The sequence below is a fragment of the Cherax quadricarinatus genome, chromosome 29 (genome assembly GCF_038502225.1).
Source record: "Cherax quadricarinatus isolate ZL_2023a chromosome 29, ASM3850222v1, whole genome shotgun sequence".
NCBI lineage: Eukaryota > Metazoa > Arthropoda > Malacostraca > Decapoda > Parastacidae > Cherax > Cherax quadricarinatus.
The window spans coordinates 17,397,283-17,424,739 of NC_091320.1; the positions used below are offsets into that span (position 1 = coordinate 17,397,283).

The 27,457-nt window shown below is 39.3% G+C and overlaps 1 protein-coding gene across 3 annotated transcripts in view; it reads right to left on the bottom strand.

Moving 5' to 3' along the window:
• LOC128690521 (tRNA (guanine(37)-N1)-methyltransferase) overlaps positions 1–27,457 on the bottom strand; it is a 101,888-nt gene that overhangs the window by 32,162 nt on the left and 42,269 nt on the right. The gene's annotated exons all lie outside the window — the stretch shown is intronic.

Consider the following 27,457-nt stretch of genomic DNA (forward strand, 5'->3'; position numbering starts at 1 on the left):
ACTAGAACCAGCTTGAGAGGCACTGGACCCCTGTCGCTCAAAAAAGTGTTCCAGAGAGGTCTGTTTCTGGCGTATGTTAGGAATTGTGTTGGGAGATAGGACAAGATAGTCCTTCAATATAACACTAATATCAGCTCTACAGCTTATTTATCTAGCACAATTCATCTAATATGACATAATAAACAATATTAATAACATAGAAACATGATATATACTCTAGAATGAATAAAATATGGCTCTTCTCAAAAGCCACCTACTCACCCTAAACTAAATACTCAATATTTAACTTTACCAAAAATCTCCATACCTAAATCTTAAAACTTCAAGTCTAGATGCCCAAAGTTCATACATTATTAATACTACTACATAGTAGTATAAATACCTACCCAAAACAATACTGCCTTACACCCAATTGTAGCATTCTCATACTGTATACTACTCACAACAACTCACAATATTATATTCCCATAACATAATTTCAATATTTATTATTAAAACTATTGTAATTAGAGTAATATTACTGTCTACTATAAATAAAAAAAAAGATGTACAATTTAAACAAACTATGATCAATTTAGTATTAATGGTAACACAGTTCCTTAATTTCTACAGTGGAAATGTTGCCCTTAACCCTTTCAGGGTTTCGGCCGTACTAGTACGGCTTACGCGCCAGGGTTTTTGATGTACTAGTACGCATAAATTCTAGTGCCTTCAAATCTCACGGGAAAAGGCTGGTAGGCCTACATGTGAGAGAATGGGTCTGTGTGGTGGGTGTGCGCAGTAGAAAAAAACTCTGGGACCCAGTGGCGCATTGTGGGAACGCCATTTTAGTACAACTTGTCCACCATGCCTCATGGTAAGAAGCTCCTCACTCCTCGGCGAATTGGGACACTTTTGTTCCCCAGTGACAGTTCTAATACAGACGGAAGTGCCAGTGAAGATGAGTTTCAAGGTTTTGGTGAGGTTTTGACCGAAACTAATGACCATAATATCGGTAATAGTGAGGAAAACCCAGATGACCCTCTGCCTTCCACCTCTGCTGCTGGGCTGTCTTGTTCACGCTCAGTTGTACCAGAATCAAAGAGGAAACTCCTATTTTCCCAAATCCCAGACTCAGATGTGAGCATTTGTGATGATAGTGATAGTGATTATGAACTACAAGCTCTTCAAACTAGTTCCAGTAGTGATAGTGAAGTGCAATATTCCCCAGTGAAGCATCAGTATATACGACGCTATATGCGCTCTGGTAGTGTGCCATATGCTATTCCAAGGGGAAGGAGTACATCTCGGAGTACATCCCGTGGCTATACAACAGGAACTGACAGTGAAAATGACGATTATACTGTTGCAATTTGGATGGAAAATGTGCATGGTGGTGGTAGTGGTGGTGCCGGCAGTGAGGCACCAACAGTGGCCCATGCTGCCACCCATGCCGCTGCCTCAGCTGATCTACAACAAAGGCCACCATCCCCCACCCACCCACCACATCAGCCTCCACAACCACAACCTCCACAACCACAACCTCCACAACCACAACCACCTGTCATTGTCCAATACCCACCAGCAGACTGCACCTGGGATTGGCAGGAAGCTGTCAATTTTGTTCCAAATCCCCACCAGTTTGATGACAGCCAAAGTGGAATATGGCCATGTTGTACACTGGGAAACAATGCCACTGAACTGGAATGTTTCCAGTTATTCTTTGACGAACCCCTGATGGAAATTATTGTCATGGAAAGCAACACATACTACGAGTACACCATGACAAACACAATACTTTCACCAAAATCACATCTACACCAGTGGAAGGAGACAACTGTGGCTGAGATTTATCTTTTCTTTGCCACAATAATGCTGATGCCACATGTGTATAAGCACAGTGTGAAATCATACTGGTCAACAGACCGCCTGATTGCAACCCCAGGTTTCAGTGATATAATGACAGTGAATCGATTTGTGTTACTGTTACGTATGCTTCACTTCTCAGACAAAACCAGGCCTGACAGGAACGACAGGTTATAGTATAAGATTAGGCATGTGTTTGTGTATCTGAAAGAGAAATCAATATGTATTTTTATCCCTTCAGGAAGCTTGTAATTGACGAGTCTTTGATTCTGTTCAAAGGAAGACTCTTTTTCAAGCAGTACATATCAAGAAAGAGGAAACACTTTGGTATAAAGTTGTTTGTGCTTTGTGATTGTTACAGTGGTCTGGTATTGGATATTATTGTGTACACTGGAAGTTATACATTGCAAAATACCAGGAAGTTATTGGGCATCTCTGGTGATGTGGTTAGAACAATGATAGAACCATACCTTGGTAAGGGGCATATATTATATACAGATAACTGGTACACAAGCCCCACACTCAGTGATTTTTGGCGAGTGAACATGACAGATGTGTGTGGCACAGTGCGTGCAAATCGGAAACATATGCCCAGGTTTGACGCTGGCACTTGTAGAGGTGAGGTGCAGGCGTTTGCTGCCAATGACATCATGGCATTTTGGTGGCATGACAAACGAGATGTTACACTGCTGTCATCAGTTCACCCTAATGAAATGGCAGACACTGGCAGGCAGCATAGAGAAAGCAATGAACCCATTCTAAAACATGCAGCTATGATGGACTACACCCTCAATATGTGTTCAGTGGACAAATGTGACATGCAGATTGGGTTTGCTGATTGTGTTCACAAGAGTTATAAGTGGTACATAAAACTCTTTTTCCATCTTCTGGACATTTCCATGCTGAATGCTTATAATATGCATATGAGGAGGACCAGAAACAAACCACCATACAGCGAATTCTGTTTGCCTGTCATCAGACAAATAGTATTCAAGTACCAAAGAACAACACTTGCAATATGACTCACAAAATCATAATGACACGATTGCAAACAAACCATACCACGGGCGGGATTTGAACCTGCGGTCAGAGAGTCTCAAAACTCCAGACCGTCGCGTTAGCCACTGGGCCAGCTAGCTTCAATATTGAAGCTAGCTGGCCCAGTGGCTAATGCGACGGTCTGGAGTTTTGAGACTCTCTGACCGCGGGTTCAAATCCTGCCCGTGGTATGGTTTGTTTAACACCTGCAATGGACCGCCCACCAAATTTTCAACAACTTCCTTCTCGTTTGAAGCATAGTGATCACTTCCTGGTAAAACTGCCTGCTACTGCTTTCAAGAAAAAGGCTCAGAAGAGATGTTACGTCTGTGCACATACAAAAAAACGCTCACAACAACGCAGAGACACTTTTTATGTGTGAGGAGTGTAAAACACCACTGTGCATGACACCATGTTTCAAAGACTTCCACAGGCTGCACAACTTCTAGAAACATTCCCTGTGACTGTATATGTGTATATAAAATATAGAAAAATAGTAATAAACAACATTTCATATTGTTTGTTTGTGTAAATATTTTCTGTAAACAAAACAATGACAACAGTGTTTATGCCATTATTGTGTAGTATTGAAAAAGAAATAACTTACAAAATACTGATCATATTGGTCTCACAGGCCATAAAAGTTACTTAGAAAAAAAAAATTAAAAAATAATAGAAAATAGTACATAAAATACAGTGGTCCCTCGTTTTTCGTAGTTCTCGGGAATCATAGGGATATTTTCGTATAAACATGGGCTCGCTAATCATAGGTTGACTCACGAATAGTAGTTCGTCCGGGACACGTATGCACGGTGTGAGCCGGGGGCGGCCTCCCTACCCAGTCAGTCTGGCATTGTTTACCAGTGAGCGAAGGTCCCCTCATGTGCTCCTACGAAATATTTCATAATATTCCACTCATTTTAGTGCTTGCAAGTACTAAATAAGCTACCATGGCTCCAAAGAAAGCTCCTAGTGCCAAGCCTGTGGTAAAAAAGAGCTCACCACTGAGGAGCTGCAAGAGCTTCAGCAGGAACAGCAACAGATTGCAGCTCAGAATCTTGCTGCAGAGGAGGAGGAAGAGAGATGGAAGAAGGTGCCTTCTTCAGAAATTAAAGAGATTTTTGCTATGTGGGGTAAGATGGCAAGCTTTATGGAGAAACATCACCCTGACAAGGTTGTTGCAAGCCATGTTGGCAACATGTTCAGTGACAAAGTCTTGGGCCATTTTAGGGAAGTGTTAAAAAGATGCCAGAAACAGAGCTCTCTCTCCACAGTTATTTTGCGAGACAGGACTCCAGTGACTCTCAAGGTGGTCCTAGTGGCATTAAGAAACAGAGAAGAGAAGCAACCCCAGAAAAGCAATTGGTACCTGAGGTGTTGATGGAAGGGGATTCCCCTTCCAAACTGTAAACAATCCAATCTCTCTCCTCCTCCAGTCTCCCATACACTATGAAGAATCTCCAATAAAGGTAAGTGTTATGCTGTTAATGTTTCATTCATCATTTCCCATTGTATTGTTTATGTACTACCTCTATATTTCATGTAAAAAATTTTTTTGTTTTAATACTTCTGGGAGTCAGGAACGGATTAATTGTATTTACATTATTTCTCATGGGGAAAATTGATTCGAAAATCGTAGATTTCGATAATAGTAGCAACTCCAGGAACGGATTAACTACGAAAAATGAGGGACCACTGTACTAAATAACAGAATACCAGGTGACGGCAGTCGGCGGTTACCATATGATGCGCATTTTCTGTCAACTTCATGCCTCCATATCTTGGTAAGTATTGATGGTAAAAATTTTTGTTTAGCCTATAATGTTTAGAAAAAAAAAAAACTTTTTTCATAAGAAAAAATAATTTTTTTTTTTTAAATTTGGCCGACCCTGAGAACAAGTCTCTGACAGGGCCTGTCAACCCTGAAAGGGTTAACCCTTTGACTGTTTTGGTTGCATATATATGTCTTACAAGCCACCATGTTTGACTTATTAATACGCTTAAATTCTAGCGGCTTCAAATCAAGCGGGAGAAAGCTGATAGGCCTACATGTAAGAGAATGGGTCTGCGTGGTGGGTGTGCGCCCTGTGAAAAAAATCGGGGACTCATTGGAGCATTGTGGGAATGCCATCTTGGTAGTTCATTTTCACCATGCCTCACGGTAAGAAGTACCTCACTCCTCGGCGGACTGGAGGTCTTTTGTTCCCAAGTGATAGCTCTAACAGCGATGGAAGTGCCAGTGAAAGTGAATTTCATGGTTTTGGAGAGGGTGTGACTGAAAGCAGTGCCCAGGATGCATTAATTAGTGATGAAAATCCAGATGACCCACAACCTTCCACCTCTGGTGCTGGGCCATCTCATTCACGTTCACCTGTAACAGGATGAAAGAGGAAACTATTTGCCATGTACAAGTCTCAGATGTGAGCAGTGATAGTGATAGTGATTTCCAAGCTATTGAAAGTAGTTCTAGTTGCAACAGTGAGGGTGAATATTCTCCAGTGAAATGGCAGTATATACGACGCAGCATGCGTTCTGGCAGTGTGCCATATGCTGTTCCAAGGGGATGGAGTAAATCTCGGAGTACATCCCATGGCCCTACACCACGAACTGATAGTGAAGATGATGATATTGTTACAATGGGGATGAATGATGTGCGTGGGGCAGCAGGTGGTGGTGGTGGTGGCGGTGGCGGCGGTGTCAACAAGAGTCATGTGGCACCAGCAGCGGGCCATGCTACTGCCCACGCTGCTAACTCAGCAAAGCCACAACCACCCCCACTCTCCCACAACATCCACAACCACAACCTGCACAACCAAAACCTTCACAACCACAACTACCTATAAATATTCAGTACCCACCAGCAGACCGCATCTGGGATTGGCAGCAAGATGACAATTTTGTTTCCAATCCCCATCACTTTGATGAAATACAAAGTGGAATATGGCCATCATGTACACTTGGGAACAAGGCCACTGAGCTGGAATGCTTTCAGTTATTCTTCAATGAACCCCTGATGGACATTATTGTTAGGGAAAGTAATACATACTTCACTTACACCATGGCAAACACAATTCATTCACCAAGGTCATGGCTACACCAGTGGAAGGACACAACTGTGGCAGAGATGTATCTGTTCTTTGCCACAATAATGCTTATGCCACATCTGTATAAGCACAGTGTTAACACATACTGGTCGACAGACCGCCTGATTTCAACCCCAGCTTTTGATGACATTATACCAGTGAATCGATTTGTGCTACTGTTATGTTGTTTTGTCTGAAAAGTGTACTTTTCAGACAAAACAAGGCCTGACAGAAGCAACAGGTTATATAAGATCAGGAACATGTTCATGTACCTGAAACAAAAGTGCTGTATGTATTTTTATTCCTTCAGGAAGCTTGTTATTGATGAGTCTTTGATTTTGTTCAAAGGTAGACTGTCATTCAAGCAGTATATACCAAGCAAGAAGAAACACTTTGGTATAAAGTTATTTGTACTGTGTGATTGCAAAAGTGGTCTGGTTTTGGATATAATTGTGTAAATTGTCAGTAACACATTGTAAGATACCAGTAAGTTATTGGGTATCTCTGGTGATGTGGTTAGAACAATGATGGAACCTTATCTTGGTAAGGGGCATACAGTGAAACCTCAAAAATCGAACGTATCACATATTGAACATTTCGAAAATAGGACCATTTTTTCGGACAAACTGTGTCCCTATTATTGAACGTGCCCCTATTTTCGGACTGCTGGGTACGGGACCTGTTTGCTGGCCCGCTCTGTCCACATCCCCGCGCAGGCACCGTGAGCAGTCTAGCTTTGTTTATGCTTGAGTGAACAGAACCTGCGTTCTCATTCACGCATTTTACGATTATTTTGTTGTGTTTAGTGCTTGTGGGACTGTGAAATAAGCTGCCATGGGCCCAAAGAAACTTGCTAGTGGTACCCCTGTGGTAAGGAAAGTGAGAAACGTATCACATATTGAACATTTCGAAAATAGGACCATTTTTTCGGACAAACTGTGTTCCTATTATTGAACGTGCCCCTATTTTCGGACTGCCGGATACGGGACCTGTTTGCCGGCCCGCTCTGTCCACATCCCCGTGCAGGCACCGTGAGCAGTCTAGCTTTGTTTATGCTTGAGTGAACAGAACCTGCGTTCTCATTCACGCATTTTACGATTATTTCGTTGTGTTTAGTGCTTGTGGGACTGTGAAATAAGCTGCCATGGGCCCAAAGAAACTTGCTAGTGGTACCCCTGTGGTAAAAAAAGTGAGAAACACCACAGATGTGAAGAAGGAAATAATACAGAAGTATGAGAGTGGTGTCAGACTTGTTGAGCTTGCCAGGATGTATGGGAAAAAAAAGACGACCATCGGTTCTATCCTGTCAAAGAAAGAACAAATCAAGGAAGCTGATGTTGCGAAAGGTGTTAATATAGGGAGTGGATGAGGCGCCGTTTTCTAAGATTAAGGAGATTTGTGCTGGTCTAGTGGCTAACGCGATGGGCTGGAGTTTTGAGGCTATGACCGCGGGTTCAATCCCGGCCGGGGGTATGGTTTGTTTGCAATCGTGTCATTACGATTTCTTAAGTCATGTTGACGGCAGTGAAGGGACTTGAGCTAGAGTTCGTCACGGCCACGCTAGCTGGAGATTCGTCTGTAAAAACTTGCATTTGTGGTCACAGAGGTGCCTGTGCTAACCTTCCTATGGTGTAGAAATATACCTAGTTGGATGAATCTTATTGTGGCTAGCTGGTCTAGTGGCTAACGTGACGGGCTGGAGTTTTGAGACTCTATGACCGCGGGTTCAATCCCGGCCGGGGGTATGGTTTGTTTGCAATCGTGTCATTACGATTTCTTAAGTCAAGTGATGTCCAAATGTTTGTGCAGAAGTACCACCCTGAGCAAGCTGAAACAAGCCATCTTTGCAACAAGTTCAGTTACAGAACCATGTCCCATTTTAGGGAAATGTTAAAGAGGCGCCAGAAACAGAGGACTGTGGACAGTTACTTTGTGAGACAGGGGTCCAGTGACTCTCAAGCTGGTCCTACTGGCATTAAAAGACAGAGAAGGGAAGTAACCCCAGAGAGGGCTTTACCTGAAGTCCTCATGCAGGGGGATTCTCCCTCCAAACACTAACCCCAACTCCCTCTCTCCTCCTCCCTATCTTCCAGATGCCATCACCAATCTTCAATAAAGGTAAGTAAAAATGTTATTTTATATGTATTACAATACATAATTAAAAACTATAGTATTTGTTGTATGTAAAACTGTAATTAATCTCTATAAAATGTATTTTTTGTGTGTGAATATTTTTGGGTTTCTGGAACGGATTAATTGTATTTCCATTATTTCTTATGGGAAATATTGCTTCGAATTTCAGACTTTTCGAATTTAGAACTAGCTCCTGGAAGGAATAAAGTTCGATTTTTGAGGTCCCACTGTATTTTATATACTGATAACTGGTACACAAGCCCTTTACTCACTGATTTCTTGCAAGTGAACATGACAGATGTGTGTGGCACAGTGTGTGGAAATCGAAGACTACCTATTGACTACCTCAGGTGTTACTGATTTTGTTTTTAATACATTCTTTTATTATATTCACTAGCTCCTTTATTCTAGCTGTAAATATCTACCGTAGTTCATAAACTCACACTGACCAGCCGGGCTGTGGCTCGTACGTTGGATTGCGTGCAGCCAGCAGTAACAGCCTGGTTGATCAGGCTCTAATCCATCAGGAGGCCTGGTCACAGACCGGGCCACGGGGGCGTTGACCCCCGGAACTCTCTCCAGGTAAACTCCAGGTAAACAGTTGTTAAAATAATTAAGGTGCTATTAGATGCTTAAGTGTATAACTGAATTATCTGTTCTGTAATAATCCCTTTTTCTTTTAAATTTTTACAAGCTTTAGAATAATTACAGAGTCTTATAAGTCTGGTTGTAGATTCAGTATAACTCTTATATTATTTTACTCAGAAAATCTAGCTTGCAAAATTACTCTCATCCTATGATTACAGGCATAGATCCTGATGTAAACTTTTTACTAGATGAAATACACGAATCAACCAGTAACTGTAATTACTACACAGCAGACCAAGTAAAGACATTACTCAGTGCAAACAATAACATAATCATCTTTAACTACAATATCAGATCCTTGAGCAAACATTATGACCTCACAGTATTACTCAATTCCCTTCATTCCAAAATATCAATCATCACACTCACAGAAACCTGGCTTAAGCTTGATATTACAGATGTCTATACCATTCCTGGCTACATGGCCATACACAACTGTAGAACAGACCAGCAAGGGGGAGGAACAGCTATATACTACTCCAATCATCTTGAATGTATCAATAAATCTTGCACAAGGGACAAACATGAAGAATATATCATAGCCAAATTTAAATCAAAAGACCTGCAAAAACCCCTCACAGTTATAAACATCTACAGAGTACCACAGTCAAACATTTATCACTTTAGTGAAAAACTAGGAAACATGATTACTGATGCACACATGAATAAAGACCACCTACTACTAACAGGAGATTTCAACATAAACATACTACATGACCAGGACCCACAAGTAACCAAATTCACAAACACAATGAGTAACTGCCTGTTGCTACCAGCAATACCTAAACCTACAAGAATCACCGAGACAAGCATCTCCTTAACCCTTTGAGGGTTTTGGTCGTACTAGTACGTTTTACGCGTAGGGGTTTTTGACATACTAGTACTCATAAATTCTAGCAGCCTCAAATCTAGTGGGAGAAAGCTGGTAGGCCTTCATATGAAAGAATGGGTCTATGTGGTCAGTGTGCACAGTCTAAAAAAAATCCTGCAGCACACAGTGCATAATGAGAAAAAAAAAACTTTGACCATTTTTTTTTAATAAATCAGCGACTTTGCAGTGTATTTTCGTATGGTATTTATTGTTGTATTCTAGTTTTCTTGGTCTCATTTTATAGAATGGAAGACATATTACAGAAATTGAGATGATTTTGACTGGTTTTACAATGAAAGGTGCCTTGAAATTGAGCTCAAAGTAGCAGAAATGTTCGATTTTTACCAAACTTCAAAAGTAAACAAATCGTGCCAAGCGTGCAATACACGTCAACTGGTGAGTCTAATATTCTTTTACAAGTGCACCAATAATATTTATACCATTTTTTACACTAATGCAGTAGTCTGCATAACAGTAAATCTTATATTTTTTGTGAGAATAAAAATTCAAAGTGGAAAGCAAAAGAATATAAGAGGGCCCTTGAGACGTGACTAATGACTAGAGGAAATGTCATTTTAGTGCCAGGAATGTCTTTCTTGTTTATTCTGGACCCTATTCGGAAATTGGCATCTTTTGAAATTTGTGTGAAATTGGCAAAATTGCTAAATTCTGACCACTGTACTGGATAGTTGAATTTATAAATGGGTGGTTTCTTGCACCCATTCGATAGAAAAAATGGAGTTCTAGCGAAATATTCATGTTTTTTGTCGACTAGTACAGTGAAATTGGCCGAAAATGGGGCTCAAAGTGGGCAAAATCGCCGATGCGTTAACATCGCCGAGACTGCTAACTTCGCGAGAGCATAATTCCGTAAGTTTTCTATCAAATTTCAAACTTTTGGTGTCTTTATGATCGGGAAAAGATTCTCTATCTTTTCATAAGAGAAAATAATTTTTTTTTTTTAAATTTGGCCGACCCTGAGAACGAGTTTCGGAGAGGGCCTGTCGACCCTCAAAGGGTTAATAGACCACATCTGGACAAACACTATATCTCCTTTAAAATCAGACATAATCACAGACAACACTACAGACCACTACCCAACCTTTCTCATAACTAATCTGGGCAAACTGCCACAAGACATTACTAAAGTAACCTTCAGACTACATAACGAGACAGCAGTTAACAACTTTATAGCAGCTATGAATAACATCGATTGGCAAAATGAACTCGAAACATATACAGATATGAATGAATGTATAAATAATTTTCTAAAAAAAGCCCAAAGCCTCTATAACAAACATTGCCCCAAAAAACTAAACAGATCACAGCAAAGAGACTGAATAATCCCTGGCTAACACCAAGCATCCTCAAATCCATTAACACAAAGCACAAATATGAAAAACAGTATAGAATGGGTCAAATAACTAGAGAGCAGTCTAAACATTACTCGTCACCACTTACCAGCTTGATAATAAGGTCTAAAAAAATTTATTACGAAAATAGATTACATAACATCAAAGGTGATATGAAAAAATCTGGGAAACTCTATCTGAAATTCTTAGAAATAAAAAGTTATCCAAAAACAAAACAATCAAACTAACAAAATCAGATGAACCCCTACTCACACCTACTGAAACAGCAAACAGACTCAATGTTTTCTTCTTCACCATAAGAAAAAATCTAGTGAACAAAATACCAAACGTAAACACCTGTCCATCAGACTACCTCATAGGTACCTACTGAAATATGCTATTCCTAGCTCCAACCAACCCCATAGAAGTTACGCTCATCATAAACACCCTTAAAAACAAGGCAGGAGACATAAACAACTTGCCTGCTTTTATGTACAAAAAAGCTTCTCAAGTATTGTCACCAATTGTTGCAACGCTCTTTAACAAATCCACTGAATCATCTACCTTTCCAACAATCCTCAAAACAGCGAGGGTCACTCCGATCCACAAAGGAGGTGACCAAGCTGACTTGAATAACCATAGACCAATATCTAACTTACAACTGCTCTCTAAAATCTTTGAAAAATTAATTCATAGACGTATCTCTTCCTACTTCGTCTCACACAACATATTAAACCCTTGTCAGTTTGGATTCAGGAATAATAAAAGCACGAATGATGCTATCATACACATGCTAGAACTAATATATACAGTAAGGCCCCGCTTTACGGCATTTCGCTTTACACCGTTCCGCTAATAGGGTCATTTCAAATTATGACCAAAACTCGCTATATGGCTCCCCCCACCTGACTTTCTAATACGGTCACCATGCCCCATCCGGTATGTTTACATTCTCTGTGAGATCTGTAAGCACTAAGTCTCTCCATTATGTCTGGAAACTCCAAAATTTCAAGTGTTTTTAAAAGTTATTTCATATTTTATATATACACTGATAATTATACTTATGTATACCTGTACCTATATAAACTTACATACTGTGCTGGCATGCAGGTACACATTAAAATCAGTAAGAGTGTCTTATGTCTCAAGACGTCATATTAGTAATGATAATAATAATCACCGAGTCTCATTTAAATGTTGTATACATGTATTACGTTAATATACACATTTTCATTAATCCGTCTACTATATTTTTTCAAAATTATATAATAAACATGCTGCATAACATATAAAGATGATAAATACACCCCCCACAGTAGAATAAATAAACATAAATATGAGATGTGGTAGCATACGACTTGCACAAATGACGCTATATTAGAAATGATAATAATAATAATAATCACCGAGTCTCATTAAATGTCATACATTACGTTAATATGCACATTTTCATTAATCCATCCATGATATTTTTTCAAAATTATATAATAAACATGATACATAACATAAAAAGATGATAAATACACCCCACAATAGAATAAATAAACATAAATATGAGATGTCGTAGCCAGATAACTTGTACAAGTGATGGCAAGAATAACCTTTTCTCTAGTCTAACATAAGAGAAAATGTGTTACTGAGGGTAACTGTAGAAAATTATTCCTTTCGTATGTATGTAAGTTTATTCAGGTATACACAAATACAGTTACATAGATTATCATACATAACAGCATATGTGTAGAGAAATTGGGATAACCCAAAAAAGTCAGAGTGACTCATTTCCACTGCCTTCACTCAGAGCGTCATTTCTTCTAAAAATGGTGTTACATGAGAATGGGAGTGTTCTTCTTTATTTATTCTACCATATCAATGTAGAGACAACTTGTACACAATGTAACTTGTACACAAACCAGACGTGTACACTTTGTTTGTTTACAAAACTTATGTTCGCCTGGTTTGTTTACATAACTCTGCGCCTGTCCTCTCTCATGTACTCATTCTCTCTCTCTCATTTATTCATTTTATCTCGTTTACTCACTCCTGATCCTATATTAAGACTACAAATATTTTAAGGTAAGTAATGAGTGAACTGTATATGCATTTTATCACTCTGGGATGCTTAAATATCATAGAATATATGTGTGGGTGGGTTGGCCTGGTATGGTAGCCCAGCTGACTACCATTCATACCACACTTGATTTCTTACAATAAATACTACTCATCTCACCCTAGATTAAGACTACAAATATTTTAAGGTAAGTAATGAGTAAACTGTATATGCATTTTATTGCTCTAGGATGCTTAAATGTAATAGAATATTATGTGGCCTGGTATGGTAGCCTGGCTGACTACCATACATACCACACTTGATTTCTTACAATAAATACTACTTGTCTCACCCTAGATTAAGACTATAAATATTTTAAGGTAAGTAATGAGTGCACTATGTGTGTATTGTACTTTTTTATTGTTTTTTGATGCCTAGTTCTATTGCTAACTTAATATATGTTAGTGTAAACTTGTTATCTAGTATTTGTATGCATTTATAAAGGGAAAAAAGGGTGTTCCACTTTACGGCGATTTCCGCTTTACGGCGATTTCTGCTTTATGGCGGTAGCCTGGAACCTAACCTGCCATATAAGTACGGCCCTTCTGTACCGCACTTGAAAAGAAAGAGGTCCCACTGGGCATTTTCATTGATTTACATAAAGCTTTCGATACAGTCGACCATGAACTGCTGTACTCCAAATTAACGCACTATGGTATCAGAGACCACTCCCTCAACTACCTAAAATCATACCTTAGTAACAGAACTCAATATGTGTATGCAAATGATGCAAACTCTTCCACCCAACCAATCACAGTAGGAGTCCCACAAGGAAGTGTCCTTGGACCACTCCTCTTTCTCATCTACATCAATGATCTACCGAATGCATCACAGCTGCTCAAACCCATATTATTTGCAGATGACACTACATATGTATTTTCCCACCCAAACACAGTCATACTAGCAAACAGAGTCAATGCCAAATTGCAGAAAATATCTGCCTGGATGATGACTAATAAACTTACCCTGAATACTGATAAAACCTATTTCATTCAGTTTGGAAACAAAGCTGCAAATGATCTGATTAACATAACGCTAAGCGGATCATCAGTCACAAGACTCATAGAGGGAAAATTCCAAGGATCCACCTTGACAGTAGCCTTACGTTCCAGACACACATACAACAAATCACCAAGAAAATCTCCAGGACTGTAGGCATACTGTCAAAGATAAGGTACTACATTCCACAATCAGCTCTCCTGGCACTGTACCATTCACTCATATACCCTTATCTTACATATGGAATTTGTGCATGGGGATCAACAACATCCAATCACCTAAAGCCCCTAATAACCCAGCAAAAGGCAGCAGTAAGAATGATAACGAATTCCCACTCCCACCAGCATACTCCACCAATTTTCAAAAGTCTGAATCTGCTCACCATTAAGAACATCCATACTTATTCATGTGCCTACTACATACCCTCCACTCAAACTTCTCCTCACCAACCTTAGCAGGACACTTGACCACAACACAAGACACAGATCTCTTTTTGATATACCTCGTGTCCATATCACACTGTGTAAAAACTCTATGCACATAAAGGGCCCCAAAATATGGAATTCATTACCAGAAGATATTAAAGTAACCCGGTCTGAAAATCAATTTAACCCTTTGACTGTCGCGGCCGTATATATACGTTTGCGAGGTACCGTGTTTGACGTATATATACTCATAAATTCTAGCGGCTTCAAATCAGGCAGGAGAAAGCTAGTAGGCCCACATGTGAGAGAATGGGTCTGTGTGGTCAGTGTGCACCACATAAAAAAAATCCTGGAGCACGCAGTGCATAATGAGAAAAAAAAAACTCCAACCGTTTTTTTTAATTAAAATGCCGACTTTGTGGTCTATTTTCGTATAGTATTTGTGGTTGTATTCTCGTTTTCTTGGTCTCATTTGATAGAATGGAAACTATATTATAGAAATGGAGGTGATTTTGATTAATTTTACTATAAAAAGAACCTGGAAATGGAGCACAAAGTACAGGAAATGTTTGATTTTTGCCGATGTTCAAAAGTAAACAAATGATGTCATTGTCCAATAAATGTCCAAATAGCCATTCTAATACGCAGTCATGAATGGGTTGATGTAATTTTTACAATTATTACAGTATTGCAGTAGTCTGCATAACAGTAAATCTTCTATTTTTTGTTTGAATAAAATTTCAAAATAAAAAGCAAGAGTAATATCACAGGGACCTGGAGACATGACTGATGAACAAAGAAAATGTTATTTTAGAGCCAGGAATGTCTGCATTGTTCATTCTGGACCTTATTTTGAAATTGTCGTATTTTTTAATTTTCGTGAAATTGGCCAAATTGCAAATTTCTGACCATGTTATTGGGTAGTTGAAATCGGTAAATGGGCAGTTTCTTGTACTCAATCGATAGAAAAAATAGAGTTCTGAAGAAATAGTTATGAGTTTGGTTGACTGGAATAACGGAATTAGCCGAAAATAGGGCTCAAAGTGGGCGAAATTGCCGATTTTTAAATATCGCCGAAGTCGCTAACTTCGCGAGAGCGTAATTCCGTCAGTTTTCCATCAAATTTCGTTTTTTTGGTGTCTTTACAATCGGGAAAAGATTCTCTATCATTTCATAAGAAAAAATAATTTTTTTTTTTTTCGAAAATTTTGCGACACCAGAAGCAACTTCAGGATTTGGCCCTTCGACAGTCAAAGGGTTAAGACTCTTCTCAAAAGCCACTTAATCACCCTAGACTAAACACTAAATACTCAGTACACACATACTCACTTATGTACTCCCACATCATAACTTCAACAATCACTTTCAACCTTTTATCTATTGTTGACAGGAATATACAGTGGACCCCCGCTTTACGATCAGCTCCCAATGTGAACAATTATGTAAGTGTATTTATGTAAGTGCGTTTGTACATGTATGTTTGGGGGTCTGACATGGACTAATCTAATTCACAATATTCCTTATGGGAACAAATTCGTTCAGTAATGAAACCTGAACATACTTCTGGAATGAAATAATATCGTAAGCTGGGGATCCACTGTAATTGAATCAGTGTTTTTACAAAAAGCATTTTAGAATATATGAATCTATCTTTTGTTTTATACAAATTTGATTCACTTATACTTAATAATCTACTGTACAACTATGAAATAATTACTATCCTACTGTACAACTATGATATAATTCTTAGTATTAAGTAGTCAGTAAGCCAATAATGTTAAGTTGGCCCATAATGCATAGGCATAATTGAGGCTCTCTTTGCATTGCAACTCACTATTGTAAATACAAAATCTTAATGTACTGTTTGCAAAGGCATAAAATAAATAAAATAAATAAAATAAAATAAAACATATGCCTAGGTTCGACGCAGGCACTCGTAAAGGTGAAGCTCAGGTGTTTGCTGCCAATGACATCATGGTATTTCGGTGGAATGACAAATGTGATGTCACATTGTTGACATCAGTTCACCAACATGAAATGGTAGACACTAGCAAGCAGAATAGAGAGACCAATGAACCCATTGTAAAACCTGCAGCTGTGATGGACTACAATCTCAACATGTGCTTAGTGGACAAATGTGATATGCAGATTGGGTTTGTTGATAGTGTTTGCAAGTGTAATAAGTGGTACATAAAACTCTTTTTCCATTTTCTTGACATTCCCATGCTGAATGCTTATAATATGTATAAGCAAAAAAAAACCCAGAGACACTCATTTTATGTGTGAGGAGTGTAAAGCACCATTGTGCATACACCCACATTTCAAAGAATTCCACAAGCTGCAGCAGTTCTAGGAAAGTGTCCAGTGATTGTATATATGCATATATGTATATTAAAGAATAATAGTAATAAATATTTTTTTATATTGTTTGTGTAAACAAGTTTTGTAAACAATATGATGATACTAGTGTTTTTGCTATAATTGTGTTACATTCAATGAGTGTATATATGAACACTGCATCATACTTTGGTCTCACAGGCCACATAAATTATGTGAAAAAATAAAATAGTGAAAAAACAAGAAACCTTTGAATGCAAGTAAACCAAAGTTTACCGGGTGAGTGGCAGTCGCCACTGTTGCCATACGTGACTCATTTCCTGCCAACTTTACGCCTCTATATCTTGGTAAGTACTGATCGCAAAGAAAATTTTTGGGGGCCTAAAACAATCAGAAAAATAATCTTAACATTTTCCTAAGAAATTTTTTTTTTTTTTTTCAAATATTTTTCGACACCAGGAGACACCTCAGGATTTGGGGTTGCAACAGTCGAAGGGTTAATGCTTCCCTCCTCTGAAGAAATTTCCTCAACCACTTCTTGCTGCTCCTTGTGCAGGTCTTGAAGTTCTTCTGTGGTGGGATAATTCTTGTGATCCTCCATCAACTCCTCTACATCCTCATCATCAATTTCCAAACCCATGGTCTTATCCAGAGAAACAATATTCTTCACTACAGGCTCTGCCTCAAAGCCTTCAAAATCTCTGACTGACACACGGTCTGTCTACAATTTCTTCCAGGCAGAGTTCACTGTCCTGAAAGAAACTTTCTCCCAGGCTTTGTGTATTATCCTTAAACACTGGAGGCTGGTTTCATCACAATTAAAAACTTGTTGAAGAATAAATTCCCCAATGTCTACATAGGTTTTAACCCTTTGACTGTTGCAACCCCAAATCCTGAAGTGTCTCCTGGTGTCGAAAAATTTTTGGAAAAAAAAAAAGTATTTTTTCTTATGAAATGATAGAGAATCTGTTCCCGATGGTAATGACATCAAAAGTATGAAATTTGATCGAAAACTTACAGAATTACGCTCCCGGGAAGTTACCAATCTCGGCGATATATACGCATCGGCGATTTCGCCGACTTTGAGCCCTATTTTCAGCCAATTCCATTGTTCCAGTTGACCAAACTCATAGCTATTTCTTTAGAACTCCATTTTTTTCTATCAACTGAGTACAAGAAACCACCCATTTACCAATTTCAACTACCCAATGAAGTAGTCAGAAATTGGCAATTTGGCCAATTTCACGTAAATTAAAAAAGATGCCGATTTCAAAATAGAGTCCAGAAAAAACAATGCAGACATTCTTGGCACTAAAATAACATATCCTCTGTTCATCAGTCACATCTCCAGGCCCCTCTTATATTACTATTGCTTTCTATTTTGATTTTTTATTCACACAAAAAATAGAAGACTTACTGTTATACAGATTACTGCGTTATTGTAAAAATGGTGTAAATAATATCAGTGCACTAGTGAAAGAATATCAGACTCCCCAGTTGACATGTATTGGACATGTGGTGTGATTTGCTTACTCTTGAACATTGGTAAAAATCGAACATTTCCGCTATTTTAAGCTCAATTTCAAGTTCGTTTTCTTCGTGAAACTAATCAAAATCATCTTTATTTCTGTAATATGTTTTCTATTCTATCAAATGAGACCAAGAAAACAAGAATACAACCATAACTATTATAGGAAAATACACCTCAAAGTCGGCATTTTAATCCAAAAACACTGTCGGAGTTTTTTTTCTCTCATTATGCACTGCGTGCTGCAGGATTTTTTTTTATACAGTGCACACTAACCACACAGACTCATTCTCTCACATGTGGGCCTACCAGCTTTCTCCTGCTTGATTTGAAGCCACTAGAATTATTGAGTATATATACTTCTGAAACACTGGCTTGTAAGACGTATATACGTATACGGCCAAACAGTCAAAGGGTTAAATTCCTTAACAAACTTTTCAGCCTCATCTCTGTTAACACTAGCAGCCTCCCCATGCCTTACTAAACTATGAATCCCACTTCTCTTTTTAAATCTACCAAACCAGCCCCTACTTGCCTTAACCCTTAAACTGTCCAAATGTAGATTTATGTTCGTACCGCTAGCACGTCAAACACAGACCTAGATTTTATTTTTCCTGTTTCTAAATTTGGCATGATTGGCCTGAAATGCCTGGTCAGTATAGAATGGGTCTTAACGCTCAGTGTGTGCAGTATTAAAAAAATCAGGGGCCATTTAGTACCTTGTGGGAGCACCAGTTCAACTGAGCACCAGCTAGAGCAAATAACATGGCAAACACCAGGGATTCACCGATGTCATGTCATATTAACACTCCCCTTTTAAGAGAAAAGTAATGGATGTGGCCACAAGTGGTTGAGGAAATATCAAAAACTTCGATAATAACCCATGTGTAACATCTGTGCAACATCCTTTCATTTTTGATACCACTGGTAGTGTCATCCTGCCAGAATGTTCTATAACCTATGTCCTAAGTAAAGAGAAACGATTCTGGAACATGTGTAATACATACATCTACCATCCAACTCACGACCTGCTCGACATATGACCACTCGACTTACGACCATGTTTTTATGCCAGTTTTCTGGGAAATAAACAACTGTTTGTGTTGTACAGTGTTTATCCTAAACCTTACAGTATAAAATACAGTACTAACAGCATAAAAAGTAAAGTAAAAAATGAAATATCAAAATAAAACAATAAAATAAAATCATAACAAAAGTGTGATGTTGATATTCAGTAGTAAGGTTCAACTTACGTCTATTTTGACTTACGACCGGTTGGTTGGAACCAAGCTTGGTCGTATGTCGGATGGTGCCTGTATTTGGCAGGCTGGCCGGTTGGCTGGCTGGCTGGCTGGCCAGCTGGCTGGCTGTATCTGTCTGTCTATATCACTGTCTATTTGTCTATATCAATGTCTGCCTATCTATATCTCTTTCTCTCACATGTGCAAATAAGTACATACAGTTATTATACATAGTGTAAATTACCTAGGATAACCCAAAAATTCCAGGCAAAGTACTATACAATGCTTGTAGATATAAGACATAATAAGCATGACTGGCAACTCAGTGGCAAGTAATACGCACTTTCACTTCATCAGGAATCAGACGTGACTACTGCAGGGTGTGTAATACCTGATGGTTTACGAGCCACTCTCTGAGACTGAGAGACAAGCAGATGGAAAGACACACATACAGGCAGACAGAAAGACCGAGATACTCAGGCAGACAGAAAGACCGAGACACACATGCAGACAGAAAGACCGAGAAACACAGGCAGACAGAAAGACCGAGACACACAGGCAGACAAAAAGACACACACACACACACACACACACACACACACACACACACACACACACACACACACACACACACACACACACACACAGGAGCTCGGACTCGACCCCCGCAACCTCAACTAGGTGAGTACAACTAGGTGAGTACACACACACACGCACACACACACACACACGCACACACACACACACGCACACACACACACACACACACAGGCAGACAGAAAGAAACACACACACACACAGGCAGACAGAAAGACAGACACACACACACAGAAAGACAGATAAGCAGAGCTAGACAGACAGAACGATAGACAGACAAATAGATAGACAGACAGACATATATGTTTGTGTGTAACAGTGAAAACAAATAAAGCCAGGGTTCCCTGCAGCAGTGCATTATCATCGTGTCACTCCACTACTTACCCTGTCAGCAGTTTAGTGACACGTCATAAACACCATGTTTCAAGAAGTTCATATATACTCTAGCATGTCTAAAACATTGCTAAGACCTATAAATACTTTGTATATATTTCTAGACAATAGTAAATGACCAAGGCAGGTGAAGATGTTCACCTGTCAATGTGATTGTGACTATTTAAGTATTAGAGTGGACCCCCGACTTACGATATTAATCCGTTCCTGAGAGCACATCATAAGACGAAATTATCATAAGTCGAATTAATTTTCCCCATAAGAAATAATGGAAATCAAATTAATCTGTTCAAGACACTCAAAAGTATGAAAAAAAAAAATTTACCACATGAAATATACATTTTCCTACACACAAAAAGAAGGATACATGCACAATATATATTGTGTATGTACTAGTGTACTAAATGAAGAATAAATGACACTTACCTTTATTGAAGATTTAGTGATGAGTGATGAGACACTGTGTCCTGGGAGTGCCTTTTCCTCTTGAGTAATGTAGGTCCTGTTTGGCATTTTCTTCCAGAACAGGCCTTATCACACTGTGTATGCCACTACGATTCTTAAATCTCTCAAACCAACCTTTGCTGGCCTTAAATTCACCAATATGAGTGCTAGTTACAGGCATTTTTTCCTGTTCACCTGGGTGTTAGTCACATCCTGGGGGACAAGATTAAAGACCCCAATGGAAATAAGTTAGACAGTTCTCGATGACACACTGACTTTCTCGGGTTATCCTGGGTGGCTAACCCTCTGGGGTTAATTTTTTCTTGGTATTCTCGATAAGCCACACCAATAACAGTCTCTCCACATCTTTGAGTAGTACAGCTGACTGTGGTGTAGCAGCAGCTGATCGTCGTGCAGCAGCAGCTGACCATGGTGCAGCAGCAGCTGACGGTGCTACAGCAGCAGCAGCTGACTGTAGTGCAGCAGCAGCTGACTGTAGTGCAGCAGCAGCTGACAGTGCTACAGCAGCAGCAGCTGACTGTAGTGCAGCAGCAGCTGACTGGTGCAGCAGCAGCTGACTGTGGTGCAACAGCAGCTGACCATGGTGCAGCAGCAGCTGACGATGCTACAGCAGCAGAAGCAGCTGACGATGCTACAGCAGCAGAAGCAGCTGACGATGCTACAGCAGCAGAAGCAGCTGACCATGGTGCAGCAGCAGCTGACCGTGGTGCAGCAGCAGCTGACGGTGCTACAGCAGCAGCAGCAGCTGACTGTGGTACAGCAGCAGCTGAATGTGGTACAGCAGCAGCTGACTGTGGTGCAGCAGCAGCTGACGGTGCTACAGCAGCAGAAGCAGCAGCTGACCATGGTGCAGCAGCAACTGACCGTGGTGCAGCAGCAGCTGACGGTGTTACAGTAGCAGCAGCAGCTGATGGTGCTACAGCAGCTGCAGCAGCTGACCGTGTTGCAGCAGCAGCTGACCATGGTGCAGCAGCAGCTGACTGTGGTGCAGCAGCAGCTGACATGCTACAGCAGCAGCTAACCATGGTACTATAGTATTTCTCACCCTTTTTACCACAGGGTTGGCACTAGAAGTTTTCTTTGGGCCCATGGTGGCTTATTTACCAGTGACAAGCACTAAAAACACTGGAATAATACAAAATTTATCGAATGTATACGTGCAACCATCAGCCCCGGCTTGTAAACAATGTCACACTAGCTCACCTGAGGCCCTCAGGCCAGACGGACCAGACGGCCACGTTTGGGACGAATGATGCAAGTCGTTTTTCAACATAGGTCGGGGTCAAATTCTGTAATGTCTTCCATTCTATCAAATGAGACCAAGAAATCGCAAATACAACTATAAAAAACATACGAAAAAACACTGCAAAGTCGCTGTTTTAATCGAAAATCACAGTCTCAGTTTTTTTCTCTCATACACTGTGCTGCAGGATTTGTTTTATGTGGTGCACACATACCCCACAGATGTATTCTCTCATATCTAGGCCCAAATTTACCGCTCACAGCTTATCAGAGTGAGCTGAGCTCATGGCGTAGATCTACGGTTTGGACCCTGAACGTAAAGCTGTAGATCTAAGGCACGGACCTTGGAAGGGTTGATTAAATATTTTTTTTTTTCAAAATATTCAGAGCGCTGCACGAGTGAATGCAGATCTACGTTTGGACAGTTTAATGGTTAAATTCATCATTTTCAGCACTATTTCCTGGGATGTCTCACCTATATAACTGCTTTGCTTTTTCACTAATTATTGTTTCAGAAACACTATCACCGGCCAACTGTTTTTCATTAATCCACACTAACAAAAGTTTTTCCATTTCTTCAATTATCTGCGACCTTGTCACAGCAAGAATTTTCGCTCCTTTCACCACATCAGCCCGGTTTATTGCCTTTTTATTTTTCAGTATGTATGATATAGTGGATTTCACCATACCATATTGAGTAGCCAGATCCAACATGTGTTCCACTTACCCACTGTGCAATGAATTCTTTTTTCACTTTAATTGTTCTCACTGCTTTCTTTTTAGGCTTGTTTGGCTCGCTGCTCTTTTTTGGGGCCATGATAGCTTATTTTCAATGAAAATATTTAAAAAACACTACAGAATAACAATGAAATAACAAAAAATTTCATGGAACTTACACGAACAATGCTTAACCCTTTCAGGGTTTCGGACGTACTAGTAGGCCTTATGCACCAAGGTTTTTGACGTATTAGTATGCCTAAATTCTAGCGCCCCCAAATCTAGTGAGAGAAAGCTGGTAGGCCTACATATGAAAGAATGGGGCTATGTGGTCAGTGTGTGCAGTATAAAAAAAAATCCTGCAGCACACAGTGCGCAATGAGAAAAAAAAAAACTTTGACTGTGTTTTTGGATTAAAACAGCGACTTTGCACTGTATTTTTCTATGGTATTTATTGTTGTATTCTAGTTTTCCTGGTCTCATTTTATAGAATGGAAGACATATTACAGAAACTGAGATGATTTTGACTGGTTTTACAATGAAAAGTACCTCGAAACTGAGCTCAAAGTAGCAGAAATGTTCGATTTTTACCAAAGTTCAAAAGTAAACAAATCATGCTAAGCGTCCAATACACGTCAACTGGTGAGTCTAATATTCTTTCACGAGTGCACTGATATTATTTATACCATTCCTACACTAATGCAGTAGTCTGCATAACAGTAAATCTTCTATTTTTTGTGAGAATAAAAATTCAAAGTGGAAAGCAAAAGAATGTAAGAGGGGCATGGGGATGTGACTAATGAACAGAGGTAATGTTATTTTAGTGCCAGGAATGTCTGTCTTGTTTATTCTGGACCCTATTTTGAAAATGGCATCTTTTGAAATTTGTGTGAAATTGGCAAAATTGATAAATTCTGACCACTGTATTGGATAGCTGAAATCGGTAAATGGGTGGTTTCTTGTACTCATTCGATAGAAAAAATGGAGTTCTAGCAAAATAGTTATGATTTTTATTGACTAGTACACTGGAATCGGCCGAATATAGGGCTCAAATTGGGCAAAATCGCCGATGTGTAAACATCGTCGAGACCACTAACTTAGCGAGAACATAATTCCATAAGTTTTCCATCAAATTTCATACTTTTGGTGTCATTATGATCGGGAAAAGATTCTCTATCTTTTCATAAGAAAAAAATAATTTTTTTTTTTTTTTTGAAATTTGGGCGACCCTGAGAACAAGTCTGGGAGAGGGCCTGGGGACCCTGAAAGGGTTAACTTATGAAAGCTGATGAGAGACTTAGCATTCGGTGCTTTGTTTTGGTCGGACTTAGTCCAGATGGACCGTTTTGCTTCGGTCAAATATCAGGGCAACATCCGAATACCAAGTCAAATTTTTCTTGAAAAAGTTGGGTGAATATTGAGTTGTACTAATATAGGGACAGACGAATATTGAGGCTCCACTGTACTCAACTGGCTGCAAAACATAAAACTAAATAGGGAAAGGGTTTCAGTAACACCTCTTTGTTGACTTCGACCCATGAAATACAACCATCCACTTCATGACATGAACCTCAGCCATCCACCTCATCACATGAACCCCAATCATCCACCTTGGACTGGCAGAGGCACAGCAACCTTCTCCACTGATGCCAAAATTACCATGTGCCAACAACAAGAATTTAAGATAAGAAATAAGTCACATTGATTTCATTTTGTTAGCCTAGATAAATCCAAGGCCATTGTAAAAACTTTTTATTTTTGGCAATTTAAGAACTCTAAAAAACTTACTTGACTTTTTTCTTCACGATAACAATAGTACAACCCAATTTTTTCTATATTTTCCCTCTATGTATAAAATTCTCACATATGGCACACTTTTTGAGAATGTGACCTGCATGATACGTGGTAGTCCACTGTACAAACATTTTCCTCTAATTGAAGACCTTCTCTTTCATGCTTAATGACACACAATATCAAGGTTGTTTAGTGCAGCATGAATTTTTTATGCATTTTTTCAATTACATTTACACAAAATTGCACTATATGATAGTGTTATAAGAGGGTTTACTGCGTATATCCTTATCCTTTTTTTTTATTATTATTATTTTTATCACACTGGCCGATTCCCACCAAGGCAGGGTGGCCCGAAAAAGAAAAACTTTCACCATCATTCACTCCATCACTGTCTTGCCAGAAGGGTGCTTTACACTACAGTTTTTAAACTGCAACATTAACACCCCTCCTTCAGAGTGCAGGCACTGTACTTCCCATCTCCAGGACTCAAGTCCGGCCTGCCGGTTTCCCTGAACCCCTTCATAAATGTTACTTTGCTCACACTCCAACAGCACGTCAAGTATTAACCCTTTCAGGGTCCAAGGCCAAAATCTGAAGTCACGCACCAGTGTCCAAGAAATTTTGAAAAAAAAAAAAAATTATTTTTTCTTACAGAATTAAAGAGCATATTTTTGTGAAGGTAATAAAACAAAAAAATTAGAATCTGATCAGTACTTACCGAGATACAGTGCCAAGAAGTTTGTAGAAAATGATGTGGTGGCGGCAACATCGACGAATTCCACATACGCGTATTATATTATTTTGTTGTTTTAGTTGTTTTTTCTTTTCTTTTCCAATTTTTTTCTATTCCTACTAACATTTGGGGCCTGAGAGACCAATACTGTATATAATTGATATATATATACTCACTGTATTGAACACAATAACCTCACTAAAGTTATTATCATATTATTGTTTACCACTGTTGTTTATTACAATAAACATGCACAAATATTGTATAATACTAATGTTCTATCATATATTTACATATTTACAATCACTGGACATGGTTTTAGAACTGCTGGAGCTTGTGGAACTCCTCGAAACAAGGCACCATGCACAGAGGCACCTTACATTCCTCACACATAAACCGAGTGTCTTTGCGTCTTTGTTGCCATCGTTTTGTTTGTGCACAGACAATGCATCTCTTCTGAGCAAATTTCTTTTGAGTTGAAGGAAGCTGTATTATGAAATGATCACCTTCTCTTCTCAAACGCTTGGGTATATTGTGATGAATTCGAGGACCATGTTGTATTGCAGGTGTTGTTACCTGGTACTTCATTATGAGTTGTCTGACAACAGACAAACAAAATTCACCATACGGTGGTCTGTTACCAGTCTTTATTTGGTACATATTATATGCATTCAGCATTGAAATGTCCATGAGATGGAAGAAAAGTTTCATGTACCACTTGTAACTCTTACGAACACAGTCAACAAAACCAATCTGCATGTCACACTTGTCAACCAAGCGCATGTTTTGTGTATAATCAATCACTGTCACTGGTTTTCGAATACGTTCATTAGTCACTCGATCAACTTTGCCACTGTCTTGCATTTCATTACGGTGAATGGTTGTCAACAATGTGACATCTCGTTTGTCATGCCACCGTAATGCCATGATGTCATTGGCAGTAAACACCTGCACGTCATCACCACGAACACCTGCGTTGAGCCTGGGCATATGTTTACGATTAGAACGCACTGTGCCACACACATCTGTCTTGTTCACTCGCATGAAATCACTGAGTAATGGGCTTGTGTACCAGTTATCGGTATATAATGTATGGCCCTTACCAAGATAAGGTGCCATCATGTTTCTCACTACGTCACCTGATATACCCAATAACATCTTGGTATCTTTCAATGTTTTACTACCCGTGCATACAACAATATCCAACACCAGGCCACTGTCACAATCACAGAGTACAAACAATTTTATACCAAAGCGGTTCCTCTTGCTCGGTATATACTGCTTGAATGACAGTCTACCTTTGAACAAAATCAAAGACTCGTCAATTACAAGATTCTTGAATGGACAAAAGTATATCCTGAACTTTTGTTTGAGATACATGAAAACATTTCTACTCTTGTATAACCTGTCACTTCTGTCAGGCCTGGTTTTGTCAGAGAAGTGCAACATACGTAACAGTAAGATAAACCTGTTCACTGGTATTATTTCACTGAAGGATGGGGTACAAATTAGCCGATCTGTGGACCAGTATGCTTTTATACTATGCTTATAGACGTGAGGCATAAGCATTATTGTTGCAAAAAGCAAATACATTTCTGCAACAGTCGTCTCTTTCCACCCGTGTAGTCTTGACTGTGGTGATAAGATCGTATTTGCCATGGTGTACTGAAAATACTTATTACTTTCCCTGACAATAATTTCCATCAATGGCTGGTCAAAGAATAATTCAAAGAATTCCAGTTCATTGGCCGTGGTTCCAAGGGGACAGGTAGGTAGAATTCCACTTTGCGAGTCATCAAAGTGGTGAGGGCTGGGAACAAAATTGGGATTTTGCTGCCAATCCCAGATACGGTTTGCTGGTGGATACTGGACATCATAGGCTGGTTGTACGGGTGGTTGTGGCGGGCTG